This window comes from Lissotriton helveticus, chromosome 12, assembly GCF_964261635.1.
Source record: "Lissotriton helveticus chromosome 12, aLisHel1.1, whole genome shotgun sequence".
Taxonomy (NCBI): domain Eukaryota; kingdom Metazoa; phylum Chordata; class Amphibia; order Caudata; family Salamandridae; genus Lissotriton; species Lissotriton helveticus.
The window spans coordinates 872244277-872257786 of NC_136073.1; the positions used below are offsets into that span (position 1 = coordinate 872244277).

The window sequence follows — 13510 nt, forward strand, 5'->3', positions numbered from 1 at the left end:
AAGCATCCAAGGACCGGTTTCTGGCTATTAGCCTTCATCAGCCTGGATAGCTTGACTCCAGTGGTGTGGAGAGCCTGGGACTCACGTCTGAGCATACCCAGCCCACTCGGGGTAAAAATTGCAAAAAACACAGTTGATGGACAGAATGTAGAACAATGTCATACATTCACCCCAGTACAAGGATCTGGGCCTAAATCCATCGTTTTTTTTGTACTCCACACCACCCTGGGTTAGACACTGGCTATATGCAAATCAGCTCTGACCCTGTGCCTCATGGGAACAGTCCAGTCCGAACTACCTAGCCATGTCTTTCCCAGACCGGAATCAAGCATCCAAGGACCGGTTTCTGGCTATCAGCCTTCATCAGCCTGGATAGCTTGACTACAGTGGTGTGGAGAGCCTGGGACTCACGTCTGAGCATACCCAGCCCACTCGGGGTGAAAATTGCAAAAAACACAGTTGATGGACAGAATGTAGAACAATGTCATACATTCACCCCAGTACAAGGATCTGGGCCTAAATCCATCGTTTTTTTTGCACTCCACACCACCCTGGGATAGACACTGGCTATATGCAAATCAGCTCTGACCCTGTGCCTCATGGGAACAGTCCAGTCCGTACTACCAAGCCATGTCTTTCCCAGACCGGAATCAAGCATCCAAGGACCGGTTTCTGGCTATCAGCCTTCATCAGCCTGGATAGCTTGACTCCAGTGGTGTGGAGAGCCTGGGACTCACGTCTGAGCATACCCAGCCCACTCGGGGTGAAAATTGCAAAAAACACAGTTGATGGACAGAATGTAGAACAATGTCATACATTCACCCCAGTACAAGGATCTGGGCCTAAATCCATCGTTTTTTTTGCACTCCACACCACCCTGGGTTAGACACTGGCTATATGCAAATCAGCTCTGACCCTGTGCCTCATGGGAACAGTCCAGTCCGAACTACTAAGCCATGTCTTTCCCAGACCGGAATCAAGCATCCAAGGACCGGTTTCTGGCTATCAGCCTTCATCAGCCTGGATAGCTTGACTCCAGTGGTGTGGAGAGCCTGGGACTCACGTCTGAGCATACCCAGCCCACTCGGGGTGAAAATTGCAAAAAACACAGTTGATGGACAGAATGTAGAACAATGTCATACATTCACCCCAGTACAAGGATCTGGGCCTAAATCCATCGTTTTTTTTGCACTCCACACCACCCTGGGTTAGACACTGGTTATATGCAAATCAGCTCTGACCCTGTGCCTCATGGGAACAGTCCAGTCCGAACTACCAAGCCATGTCTTTCCCAGACCGGAATCAAGCATCCAAGGACCGGTTTCTGGCTATCAGCCTTCATCAGCCTGGATAGCTTGACTCCAGTGGTGTGGAGAGCCTGGGACTCACGTCTGAGCATACCCAGCCCACTCGGGGTGAAAATTGCAAAAAACACAGTTGATGGACAGAATGTAGAACAATGTCATACATTCACCCCAGTACAAGGATCTGGGCCTAAATCCATCGTTTTTTTGCACTCCACACCACCCTGGGTTAGACACTGGCTATATGCAAATCAGCTCTGACCCTGTGCCTCATGGGAACAGTCCAGTCCGAACTAACAAGCCATTTCTTTCCCAGACCGGAATCAAGCATCCAAGGACCGGTTTCTGGCTATCAGCCTTCATCGGCCTAGATAGCTTGACTCCAGTGGTGTGGAGAGCCTGGGACTCACGTCTGAGCATACCCAGCCCACTCGGGGTAAAAATTGCAAAAAACACAGTTGATGGACAGAATGTAGAACAATGTCATACATTCACCCCAGTACAAGGATCTGGGCCTAAACCCATCGTTTTGTTTGCACTCCACACCACCCTGGGTTAGACACTGGCTATATGCAAATCAGCTCTGACCCTGTGCCTCATGGGAACAGTCCAGTCCGAACTACCAAGCCATGTCTTTCCCAGACCGGAATCAAGCATCCAAGGACCGGTTTCTGGCTATCAGCCTTCATCAGCCTGGATAGCTTGACTCCAGTGGTGTGGAGAGCCTGGGACTCACGTCTGAGCATACCCAGCCCACTCGGGGTGAAAATTGCAAAAAACACAGTTGATGGACAGAATGTAGAACAATGTCATACATTCACCCCAGTACAAGGATCTGGGCTAAAATCCATCGTTTTTTTTGCACTCCACCCCACCCTGGGTTAGACACTGGCTATATGCAAATCAGCTCTGACCCTGTGCCTCATGGGAACAGTCCAGTCCGAACTACCAAGCCATTTCTTTCCCAGACCGGAATCAAGCATCCAAAGACTGGTTTCTGGCTATCAGCCTTCATCGGCCTAGATAGCTTGACTCCAGTGGTGTGGAGAGCCTGGGACTCACGTCTGAGCATACCCAGCCCAATCGGGGTAAAAATTGCAAAAAACACAGTTGATGGACAGAATGTAGAACAATGTCATACATTCACCCCAGTACAAGGATCTGGGCCTAAATCCATCGTTTTTTTGCACTCCACACCACCCTGGGTTAGACACTGGCTATATGCAAATCAGCTCTGACCCTGTGCCTCATGGGAACAGTCCAGTCCGAACTACCAAGCCATGTCTTTCCCAAACCGGAATCAAGCATCCAAGGACCGGTTTCTGGCTATCAGCCTGGATAGCTTGACTCCAGTGGTGTGGAGAGCCTGGGACTCACGTCTGAGCATACCCAGCCCACTCGGGGTGAAAATTGCAAAAAACACCGTTGATGGACAGAATGTAGAACAATGTCATACATTCACCCCAGTACAAGGATCCGGGCCTAAATCCATCGGTTTTTTTGCACTCCACACCACCCTGGGTTAGACACTGGCTATATGCAAATCAGCTCTGACCCTGTGCCTCATGGGAACAGTCCAGTCCGAACTACCAAGCCATGTCTTTCCCAGACCGGAATCAAGCATCCAAGGACCGGTTTCTGGCTATCAGCCTTCATCAGCCTGGATAGCTTGACTCCAGTGGTGTGGAGAGCCTGGGACTCACGTCTGAGCATACCCAGCCCACTCGGGGTGAAAATTGCAAAAAACACAGTTGATGGACAGAATGTAGAACAATGTCATACATTCACCCCAGTACAAGGATCTGGGCCTAAATCCATCGTTTTTTTTGCACTCCACACCACCCTGGGTTAGACACTGGCTATATGCAAATCAGCTCTGACCCTGTGCCTCATGGGAACAGTCCAGTCCGAACTACCAAGCCATGTTTTTCCCAGACTGGAATCAAGCATCCAAGGACCGGTTTCTGGCTATCAGCCTTCATCAGCCTAGATAGCTTGACTCCAGTGGTGTGGAAAGCCTGGGACTCACGTCTGAGCATACCCAGCCCACTCGGGGTGAAAATTGCAAAAAACACAGTTGATGGACAGAATGTAGAACAATGTCATACATTCACCCCAGTACAAGGATCTGGGCCTAAATCCATCGTTGTTTTGCACTCCACACCACCCTGGGTTAGACACTGGCTATATGCAAATCAGCTCTGACCCTGTGCCTCATGGGAACAGTCCAGTCCGAACTACCAAGCCATTTCTTTCCCAGACCGGAATCAAGCATCCAAGGACCGGTTTCTGGCTATCAGCCTTCATCGGCCTAGATAGCTTGACTCCAGTGGTGTGGAGAGCCTGGGACTCGCGTCTGAGCATACCCAGCCCACTCGGGGTAAAAATTGCAAAAAACACAGTTGATGGACAGAATGTAGAACAATGTCATACATTCACCCCAGTACAAGGATCTGGGCCTAAATCCATCGTTTTTTTTGCACTCCACACCACCCTGGGTTAGACACTGGCTATATGCAAATCAGCTCTGACCCTGTGCCTCATGGGAACAGTCCAGTCCGAACTACCAAGCCATGTCTTTCCCAGACCGTAATCAAGCATCCAAGGACCGGTTTCTGGCTATCAGCCTTCATAGCTTGACTCCAGTGGTGTGGGGAGCCTGGGACTCACGTCTGAGCATACGCAGCTCACTCGGGGTGAAAATTGCAAAAAACACAGTTGATGGACAGAATGTAGAACAATGTCATACATTCACCCCAGTACAAGGATCTGGGCCTAAATCCATCTTTTTTTGCACTCCACACCACCCTGGGTTAGACACTGGCTATATGCAAATCAGCTCTGACCATGTGCCTCATGGGAACAGTCCAGTCCGAACTACCAAGCCATGTCTTTCCCAGACCGGAATCAAGCATCCAAGGACCGGTTTCTGGCTATCAGCCTTCATCAGCCTGGATAGCTTGACTCCAGTGGTGTGGGGAGCCTGGGACTCACGTCTGAGCATACCCAGCCCACTTGGGGTGAAAATTGCAAAAAACACAGTTGATGGACAGAATGTAGAACAATGTCATACATTCACCCCAGTACAAGTATCTGGGCCTAAATCCATCGGTTTTTTGCACTCCACACCACCCTGGGTTAGACACTGGCTATATGCAAATCAGCTCTGACCCTGTGCCTCATGGGAACAGTCCAGTCCGAACTACCAAGCCATGTCTTTCCCAGACCGGAATCAAGCATCCAAGGACCAGTTTCTGGCTATCAGCCTTCATCAGCCTGGATAGCTTGACTCCAGTGGTGTGGAGAGCCTGGGACTCACGTCTGAGCATACCCAGCCCACTCGGGGTGAAAATTTCAAAAAACACAGTTGATGGACAGAACACAAGATACACAAGACGACCACCGAGAGATGGTCCTCTTGTGCACCGCCCGTCCCTTCTTAGTGCCCACGTAACCAACAAAGAGTTGGTAATCCACCTGGAATTGGCGTGTGCGATCTAGATAGAAAGAAATCGCATGTTTTGGGTCCAGACGGAGGAGCCGCTCTTCCTCTTTAGAGGGTTGCGGTGGCGGAAAGAAGGTGGGCAAGGTGATAGACTGCCCGATGTGGAAGGCCGTGACAACCTTGGGCAGGAAAGATGGCCTAGTCCGCACCACAACCTTGTCCGGATGGACAGAAAGGAAAGGGGGTTTTGATGAAAGAGCCTGGAGCTCACTCACTCTCCTGGCAGAGGTGACGGCAACCAGGAAAGCAGTTTTCAGAGTAAGAAGGCGGAGAGGGCAGTATGAAGTATGGGGTAGCTGCGCGCTTTACAAAAGACACAATAATAATGAAGTGGCTCAAAGGGAGCGCACATCAGAAAGGTAAGAACAAAGTTCAAGTCCCACTGAGGCATCACAAAGGGTACAGGAGGGAACATGTGTGTGATGCCCTTTAGAAAACGAGTTACAATAGGGGACTTGAACAAAGTCGGTTGATCAGGCTGCCTTAGAAAGGCTGAAAGGGCAGAAAGGTAGCCCTTGATAGTGCCCAGAGCAGAGCCCTGCTGGGCAAAAGAAAGAAGGAAGAGAAGACCCTCAGAAAGAGGGGCAGAAAGTGGATCCACAGCCTTTGCTGTGCACCATGCCAAAAATGTATTCCACCTGCAGGCGTATACCGATTTTGTGGAGGGACGCCTGGCTGCCAGAATGACATTACAGACTTCAGGAGGCAAGTCAAATGGCCACAACTGTCGCCGCTCAATCTCCAAGCATGGAGGTGGAGACTGGACAGGTTTGGGTGGAGGAACGTCCCCTGCTGCTGCGACAGAAGGTCCTTCGGAAGAGGCAGACGAACCGGGGGATCGACTGACATACTGAGTAGCTCTGGATACCAGTACCTTCGTGCCTAGTCCGGAGCCACAAGGATGACTTGGGCCCGGTCACGTTTGATCTTCTTCAGCACTCTGGGCAGAAGTGGTATAGGCGGAAAGGCGTACAACAGACCGCAACTCCACTCGCGACGAAAAGCGTCTCCGAGCGAGTGCCGAGTTGGAAATTCCAACGCGCAGAACTGATGACATTGCGCGTTCTCTTCTGTGGCGAATAGATCTTACCAAGGCTCTCCCTACTGCTGAAAGAGGCCTTGCGCCACGTCCGAGGTCAGACGCTATTTGTGATCCATCATGCACCGACTGCTGAGATCGTCTGCCCTGGCGTTCAGGGAACCTGCCAGGTGTTGAACCACCAGGGTCACGCCCTGATGTTCCAGCCACTGCCAGAGGCGCAGAGCCTCCTGGAATAGGGTCCACGAACCCCACCCCGCCCTGTTTGTTGCAGTACCACATGGCGGTGGTGTTGTCCGTGAACACCTGCACTACACTCCCCCGGACAGAGGGGAGGAATGCCTTCAGTGCAAGCCGGATCGCCCGCAGCTCCAGAAGGTTGATGTGGAGCCGGCATTCCGCCGGAGACCAGAGGCCTCTGATCTCCGCCTCTCCCATGTGGCTCCCCCCAGCCCTGGAGGGACGCGTCCGTCACAACTACGTGCTCCGGTTGGGGTAGGGAGAGGGATCTGCCGCTGACCCAATCGCGGTCCGTGAGCCACCACTGGAACTGTCTTGCAGTGCCCTCCGAGATCAATACATGGTCGGAAGGGTTGCCCTGATGCTGGGCCCACTGAAACTTCAGGTCCCACTGCAGAGCTCGCATCCGCCACCGGGCGTGATGCACCAGAAGGATGCAGGAGGCCATCAGCCCCAGAAGCCGTAGCGTCAACCTGACCGAGACTTGGGATAACGGCTGAAAGATCGGAATCAGAGCCTGAATGTCCCGAACCCACTGTTCGGGAGGATAAACCCGAAACTGCGCTGAGTCTAGAACCGTTCCGATGAAGAGGAGCTTCTGAGAGGGACACAGGTGTGACTTCGGCACATTGATGGAGAACCCCGGCAGGTGCAGGAGGTCGGCCGTAGTCTGGAGGTGGTTGACGACTGTCTGGGGCGAGCCCGCCTTCAACAACCAGTCGTCGAGGTAGGGGAAGACAAACCCCTAACCTGCGCAGATAAGCTGTGACCACCGCCATCACTTTCGTAAACACCCATGGGGCACTGGTAAGGCCGAAGGGGAGCACGGTAAACTGAAAGTGCTCGTGGCCTACCATGAACCGCAGGTAACGCCGGTGGACCGGCAGGACGGGGATGTGAAAATAAGCGTCCTGCAAGTCCAACGCTACCATCCAGTCTCCCGGGTCCAGGGCAGCCAAGACCTGAGCCAGTGTCAGCATCTTGAACTTCTCCTTCCGGAGGAAGCCGTTGACGTTCCGCAGGTCCAAGATAGGGCGTAGGCCCCCTTTGCCCTTCTTGGGTACCAGAAAGTAGTGTGAGTAACAACCACACCCTATTTCTGGCCAAGGAACGCGCTCGATGGCCCCCTTGGCCAAGAGGGCCGTAACTTCCTCTTGTAGAAGTTTCAAGTGATCCCCCGACACGCGGTGGTACTGCGGTGGCATGGATGGAGGGGGACGCCTCGAAGGGGAGGGAGTAGCCCCTTCAGACGATTTGCAGAACCCACCTGTCCGATGTGACAGTGCGCCAGTGGAGGTGGTGATGGCGAACCCTGCCCCCCACTGGTGTCACATGGGCCTGAAAGCTCGGACTAGGAGGGTTTTGAGGCGGATGCTGCAGGGGTAGGTGTGGACTGGCCTTGCCGTTGTCCCCGACTGCCGCCACGGCGGTTTCCACGTCCGCCACCGCGCTGGATGATAGTCTGCGGCCCGTGGCTGGCAGGATGTGTGGGGGCGCCCCTTCCTTGGCCACGAAAGGGGCGAAAGGCAGCCGTTTGCTGGCGCGGGGCCGAGAGGCCCAAGGACTTGGCCGTAGCCCTGGAGTCCTTAAAGCGCTCAAGCGCATGGTCTGCCTTGTCGCCAAAGAGGCGACGGCCATCAAACGGCATGTCCATAAGGGTGTTTTGGACATCAGCCGAAAAGTTGGCGGACCTCAACCAGGCGTGGCGACGAATCGCCACCGTCGTTGCCATCGCTCTGCCCAGTGAGTCCGTGGTATCCAGCCCACACCGGATGGAATACCGTGCCGCATCTCGACCCTCCGCAAGGGCTTGGGCGAGTATAGTCCGGGCCTCCTCCGGACATTGTGGCAGCACGTCCGCGACCGTGTCCCACAGAGAGTGGTTGTAACGGCCCAAGAGGCATGCGGTGTTGACTGACCACAACCCCAAACTCAGGGAGGAGAATACCTTTATCCCGTATTGATCATACCTCTTGGATTCCCGATCGGGTGGAGCCGTCGGGAATGCGGTCTGGGAGTTAGAGGCCTGGATGAGCAGGCTCTCGGGGGTGGGGTGGGTGGATGGGAAGCAAGGGTCGCCCGGAGCCGGGCGGTGGCGCCTGGCCACGTTCCTATCTACAGGCGGACCTGTAGCGGGCTTGGACCAAGTGCCCAGAAGAACGTCTGACAAGGCCTCATTAAAAGGCAGCAGAGGCTCGGCCGAGCTTGCCTGCGGTTTAAGGACCTCAGTGAGGATGTTAGCCCTCACGGCCGCGACGGGGAGCTCAAGGCCCAAGGCCTTGGGGCCCTCGTCAGCACCACACTATAGGCAGCCCCCTCCTCGGTAGCCACGGTAGGAGGGGAGACAAAACCAGTGTCGGGCGAAGTGTCCAGACCACTGGTCTCCCCAAGCTCACCTGTCCAGTCCTGAGAAGACTGACACTCACGTGCCAGAGGGTCCTTGGACCCCTCCCAATCCTCCTCATCACCCATCACTTGGTACTCAGGTTCAAAGGATGGGGCCGGGTCGTAGAAGTAAAAGTCTCCCATCGGCGTCGAGAGCGGCGCCGAGTGGCGCCGCTCCGATGCCGGAACAGAATCGAGGGTGGGACCGGGGACGGCGTCGTCCTGGGACGGTGCCGGGGGCGACACCCTGGGGACCGGCGCCGGCGAGGTCGACCGGCGACGACCCGGATCCGTAGCCGGGCCCTGCGGCGTCGGGACCGAAGTCGACAACAGCGTCGGGGCCCGCGTGGGGACCCAGTCGGGGCCGCTTGGCCCGAAGGCGCCGCGGAACCCGACGGAGGAGCGAGCGACCTCATGGCCATGAGGAAGGACTCTATCTCCTCCGGCGTCGCGTGCTGCCCAGGGACCGGCGGGTATGGAGCAGGCCGCGATGCCTACGGCTCCGGTGGAGTCGCGGGGGCGGTGTCACCCGAACCCCCAGCCGCGTCGCGCGAGCGTCGGCGGCAGTCAGAAGAGCGATGCCGGCTCTTTGACTTCTTGTGCCTCTTACCTGAGGACTTCGAGCCCGAAGACTGATGCCGACTCCCGGAACTGTGGACTGTGGACCGGTCCCTCGACCTCCTTCCGGACTGGAACCTCGAGCGGCGCGGGGCTGACTGCCGGAGCTCGAGTCGTTTGCGGGACCGCTCCCGTCTAGCTTTGGACATCAGGGCCCGGCAGTCAGAGCAGGACTTGTCGTCGTGATCGGGGCCCAGACAGTGAAGGCATCGGAGATGGGGGTCGGTAACCGACATCAGTCGGCTGCAATCGATGCAGGGTTTGAACCCGGGCATCCCTACCGGCACCGTCGTAGTCGAGAGACTTCGAAAGACGATCGAAAAAGTTAGTCAAAAATTGACTAGGGTACAACTTTTTCCAGATTGGCGCTTGCTGGCGCGGAAAAAAGAAGAACTGACGTCAGAGCGCGAGGGCGGCGTCTAAGTACTCCGGCGACGTCATCCCGGCGCCAACAATGCCGACGACGGACGCGGAGCCGCAGACGACGCCTACCAACGCGCAAGGGTACTGCTACGCAAAAGTTTCCGGATCCAGTCTGACACCTGGGGATATTCTAAGGGAAGGAATCTAATACTAACCTGTTTCTTTCAGATACCATTATTTACTAAATGAACAGCTAGCTGGTTGTCTCCTGGAGGGTTGCAGAAGAGGTGCAATTTAGCAAGGGAAATGGCTGCCATGAAGATTTCAACACCCATGTGTTGACTGGAGGATATTTTCTCCAATGGAAACAGCTTACCTGCAGGGAGGTAATCTAAAATGGTGGTCATATAGTTGGTCATTGAGGTCTTACTGTCAACATCACAGCAAGTGATCAGACTTCCGCCTATGGCTGACATTCAAAGTTAAGGAAATTAGATACAAATGTGAACTCAGCCACTACAAAGAGGAATGGTGCACAGCTTGTGAGTCTAGAAGTGGTTTGCTATATAAACAATTTTTGTATAAAAATCTACCTATTTTGAAATCTGGGATGCATTTTTTGAATGCAAGGGAGAGAAAGGGCAATATACGTTATCCTCTCATCCAATTTCCATTAACTTATTGAAAAGAAACTCATCCAGGTGTTTGAGTTCGTTGGAGTTAGTGATCTCTCCATGGTGCGAGGCACTCCACTTTTCTGAAACTGTGGTGGCTTTGCTGATCTTGATAGAGGGATTGCGTTTAACTTTGGCATTAGCATTTTTCCTCCCTTGATCTACGGCTTGGACGCGGTTTTGATGTCCAGACCCTGCTTTAGGGGGAGAGGAAAAGGAGCAGAGAACATACAAAATGAAAGTTACTTCAACCCATAGCATCAGGCTGTGCCGTGCGCAGATTTAGGACTTTAATGATGCTTGTCCAAGTATTTATGCTATGAGGACAACTTGCCTTTGGCAATGTGAATGAAGACTGCCTCTACAGAGAGAAAATCCAGAGTGAAACTAGTGCCATTTCAAATTAACAGAGCCAAAGTGGCACTGCCCAATGTGATAAAAAAGCACCATTTCACTCTACATCAACCACCCCTCCATCATCTAACAGGTTAGGCAGTCCCCACCTCAAAACACACCCATAAATACCCACTGCAAAAGTGCCTAGAATCAGGAGCACAGCGAACGTAGAACAACAACTTTGACCTACTAGTACATGCCTCTACCATAAATGCACCTTAAAGCAGTACAGCGTAAGATTCTGCTCCCCCTCGGTTGATAACAAAAGAGAAATCCACCGGCATGAAACATCTACTATTCCATCGCCACCTGTCACCAAATGGGAGGCAAGCGGATGCTGCAATAACAGAGGCATCACCCAAGAGACCTACTTTCCTCCTCTCTCCTACACCGCATCAACAGTATAGACTACCAACCCCAATGGTGGAAGAGCTGTTCATCCTCAACGGCATATATGCAGATTCCTTCTAAATCACACCCTTCTACCAAGGCAGAGTAGTAGGTCATAAAAGCTATCAAGCTCAATGCAGTGTAATTTTACTGGACAAACCCCAAAAATCAGCTCACCCGACCCAAGTAAAGGCCTTCACCAAATCACTGGTGCCTGTGTACTGCAAATCCAGCCATTCAATAATGAAGCACTGCAGAAGGTAGTGAATACCAATGCAACTAGGACAGCAGCATAAAAAGACTCTGATTTAGTGATCATGCAGTGTTCCCACCCCTTTTAAAATATCCCTTACTGTGAGTGCGAAAACTGCAACAAGAGAAGAAACGTTATTAGCCTTTTAATAGAAGCACGTGCAGAGTGGTGGCAGCAGCTAAACTGGTAGGCAGACCGAAGCCCTGACAGGTGTGGCATGAACTCCCAGGTTCCCTAGAACCCATCTCCATACCGGCCTGAAACATCTAGAAATGTAGAACACTATGAGGACTTGTCTTTGTAATGCACAAGTTACTACTTGTGTAACGAGACATTAGTTAGTGATAGATTCCTTACCTTAGAATATCCTCAGGCATCAGACTGGATCCGGAATTTTTTTGCATAGCAGTACCCTTGCGCGTCGGTAGGCGTCGTCTGCGGCTCCGCGTCCGTCGTCGACGTCGTGGGCGCCGTGATGACGTCGTCGGAGTACTTAGACGCCACCTCCGCGTGCTGACGTCAATTCTTAGACACAGCTTTTCCGTGCCAGAAACGCAGAGCCATGTTAAAAACCAACACTGGTGCCATTGAAACTAGGGCCATGAAGGGGATGACCTTAACCCTAGATATCAGTTCGCAGAACGGGGAGGATGGGTGGGTCGGTAAGGAATCTATCACTAACTAATGTCTCTTACAGATATATTGTTACACAAGTAGTAACTTGTGCATCTGAAAGAGACACGTTAGTGATAAATTCCTTACCTTAGAATAGATACCCCAGCAATACCAACCCCGGTGGTGGGTCTGCGAACCAATAATCACACCACAAAGTCCTGGAGGACAGAACGGCCAAAGAAGAGATCCCTCCGGACTTGACTGTCCAGGCAATAGTGTCTTGCAAACGTGTGCAGCGAGGCCCACGTAGCTGCCTGGCAAATGTCCTGCAAGGGCACTCCCCGGCCAAGGGCAGTTGTAGTCGCCGTGGCCCGAGTGGAATCAGCCCGCAATCCAACAGAGGGCTCCTTTTTAGCCACGGAGTAACATGCCTGGATACACAAGATGATCCACTGAGAGATAGTCCGCTTGTGCACCGCCTTTTCCTTCTTAGCGCCCACGTAACCAACAAGGAGTTGGTCATCCACCCGGAACTGGCGTGTGCGATCCAGATAGTAAGAGAGCGCACGTTTTGGGTCCAGACGGTGGAGCCGCTCTTCCTCTTTAGAGGGATGCGATGGCGGAAAGAAGGTGGGCAAGGTGATAGACTGCCAGATGTGGAAGGCCGTGACAACCTTGGGCAGGAAAGATGGCCTAGTCCGCAACACAACCTTGTCCGGATGGACAGAAAGGAAAGGGGGTTTAGATGAAAGAGCCTGGAGCTCACTCACTCTCCTGGCAGAGGTGATGGCAACCAGGAAAGTGGTCTTCAGAGTAAGAAGGCAGAGAGGGCAGTTATGAAGTGGATCAAAGGGAGCGCACATCAGAAATGTAAGAACAAGATTCAAGTCCCACTGAGGCATCACAAACGGAACAGGAGGGAACATGTGTGTGATGCCCTTCAGAAAACGATTTACAATAGGGGTCTTGAACAAAGAAGGTTGATCAGGCAGCCTTAGAAAGGCTGAAAGGGCAGAAAGGTAGCCCTTGACAGTGCCCAGAGCAGAGCCCTGCTGGGCGAGAAAAAGAAGGAAGAGAAGAACCTCAGAAAGAGGGGCAGAAAGTGGATCCACAGCCTTTGCTGTGCACCATGCCACAAATCTATTCCACCTGCAGGCGTATACCGATTTTGTGGAGGGACGCCTGGCTGCCAGAATGACATTACAGACTTCAGGAGGCAAGTCAAATGGCCACAACTGTCGCCGCTCAATCTCCAAGCATGGAGGTGGAGACTGGATAGGTTTGGGTGGAGGACCGTCCCCTGCTGCTGCGACAGAAGGTTCTCCTGAAGAGGCAGACGAACCGGGGGATCGACTGACATACAGAGTAGCTCTGGATACCAGTGCCTTCGTGCCCAGTCCGGAGCCACAAGGATGACGTGGGCCCGGTCGCGCTTGATCTTCTTCAGCACTCTGGGCAGAAGTGGTATAGGGGGAAAGGCGTACAACAGACCGCAACTCCACTCGCAACAAAAAGTGTCTCCGAGAGAGTGCCGCCTTGGAAATTCCAACGAGCAGAACTGATGACATTGCGCGTTCTCTTCTGTGGCGAATAGATCTAACCAAGGCTCGCCCCACTGCTGAAAGAGGCCTTGCGCCACGTCCGAGTTCAGATGCCATTCGTGATCCATCATGCACCGATGGCTGAGTTTGTCCGCCCTGGCGTTCAGAGAACCTGCCAGGTGTTGAA

General features: G+C 53.1%; 1 protein-coding gene across 1 annotated transcript in view; it reads left to right on the forward strand.

Moving 5' to 3' along the window:
- CPAMD8 (C3 and PZP like alpha-2-macroglobulin domain containing 8) overlaps positions 1-13510 on the forward strand; it is a 1183022-nt gene that overhangs the window by 1082678 nt on the left and 86834 nt on the right. The gene's annotated exons all lie outside the window — the stretch shown is intronic.